Consider the following 1,958-nt stretch of genomic DNA (forward strand, 5'->3'; position numbering starts at 1 on the left):
GTATAGCACTCTGGACTGCAAGTCCATATGAGACAGTGCTTTGGGGCCTGGGCCATTGGGAAGGAGCTTTAAGGTAGCAATTGGATTTGAAGGAACAGAAAGGAAGACAGGCACATCTAGGACAACACCCCCACTCATATCAAGTTTCTTGTTGCTCTAAAATAGTATCACAGGCCTCTCCTTGGACTGGAATAGCACCAGGAATCTCTGGTGGATCTTAAGTCTCACCCTGGGCCTCACCATGACCTGGATCAGCCCCTAAAATTTCCAATTGATGTGGGATATCACCAAGCACCTGTCCTAGGACCAAGGTGGTATCAGGAACTTCCTGTTGATTTCCAGTAGCTCTGAAGTTCACATGATCTGGTTTAGCACCAAGGGTAACTTGTTTTGAGCCTTCCAAGAAGAATTTTATTAGAAGTAGAAGTTTCCCCACCACAAGCCAAGCAATTAATAAGCCTGTACCTGAATTGAACCGTAGACTGAAAGTGGGGTAGCAATCACATTCATTATCACTGGGATTTGGGTAAGAATCAGATAAATTAGATTCTACTCATAAGCCCAAGGCTTCTAACTGAATGCTGGGGTTTTCTTGAGAGGTAACTTTGGGGCTTGTTCTTTGGGGCAAAGGAAGCACACAGTGACAAGCAAACATTTTGGGACAATCACTGGTATCATTCAATGTCTCTTCAGAAAATAGTCCTTTAACATGTCATGTCCCTTCCAGTGGCCCAGGAAGGATCTCAGCTACAGGGTCACTCTGGGTTGGTATACCGATTTTGGAATCCTCTACTCCTTGGGACCAAGGCTGAGTTGTCTCTTGGCTCTTACCTTTTACAGAGGGATTTTGCACACCAATATGGATTCGGTTCGAACGCGAGACACCCGAATCATTCTTTGAGTGCTTTACTTGCAAATCGGGGAGTATCTTACAATCACAATCATGTTACTTTTCTAAACCCTTAGGAAGTAGAACATTTTTGGATTTGCCTATGACCAGTGGGAGTTGGGAAGGTGACCTGATAAGAGGTGCTTTGTAGCGCCATTGTAAACCCAGTTCAGGTTAAGGACTCTGGGTTCTGACAAAGAACTTCAGTCCTATACAAATTCATGCATGCTGCTCCAGCTCTTTCAGAAGGCTTCTGACTGGCGTAGGTGTTTTAGGTTCTGTTTTTTTCCTGACCTTTCTTGAATTATTTTAATTTTCCGGGGCTTACAGTATTGACTGATGGCACATTTTTTTTGGCTGCCTTGGTAGTCTATCATAGTTGACTGCTTTTCTTTGTTTACATCTTGCTGAGTAATCTGGAAGGCCTTGCATGGTGAGATTGAGACATAGCTGCAGAGTAAGAAAAAATGAAAAAGCACAGAAGTCATTGGTCCTTTGGAAAGTGTCACTTCTCAGGAGAATCTGGATGCACTGCTCTTGCCCTCAGTCACCAAAGGTTTTGGTCACTGGCCAGGTCATACTTGCAGGGCAGCACATGCAAGACCCCCAGCTCCAAGCCTGCAGCAGCCCGCACCAGCCCTCAGGCAAACTTTCCAACTGGTGCTCATCCCCACAACTTTGGAGCTTGGGGTCCCCACAGGCACGACGAGTGTGGGCAGTTCAGGGAGAAGCCTACGTACTCCAAACACAGTCAAGGCCCAAGCCCCAGAAGTGGGGAGTTGCTTCCCAAAGGTCCACAGTAGAGGCAGGTAGGGCTGCAAAACTTGGTTGGAAAGTGGTGTGTGTTGTGGGGGAAGGCAACGCACATAAAAATGCACAGGAGCAGATTGTGCGGCCACTCCCTGACAGGTCACCCCCGGATCAGCAGGGTCACCACAGGACAGACCTGAGGGAGTCCCTTAATCCTCCTCAGTTGGCTTTGAGAGAAGTCTTTGAAAAGAGATCTAAAATGACTCTACTCCTAAAAGGCATTAGTTCTTCCCAGGGATCCACTGCTGTGGGAACAATG

At 46.7% G+C, this 1,958-nt stretch overlaps 1 pseudogene; it reads right to left on the reverse strand.

Moving 5' to 3' along the window:
- Positions 1 to 7: 7 nt before the first annotated feature.
- Positions 8 to 1,337, reverse strand: LOC116548391 (annotated as a pseudogene).
- Between the last annotated feature and the right edge of the window lie 621 nt (positions 1,338 to 1,958).

Source organism: Sapajus apella, unplaced genomic scaffold (genome assembly GCF_009761245.1).
Source record: "Sapajus apella isolate SASKATOON/1434 unplaced genomic scaffold, GSC_monkey_1.0 scaffold11048, whole genome shotgun sequence".
Classification (NCBI taxonomy): Eukaryota; Metazoa; Chordata; class Mammalia; order Primates; family Cebidae; genus Sapajus; species Sapajus apella.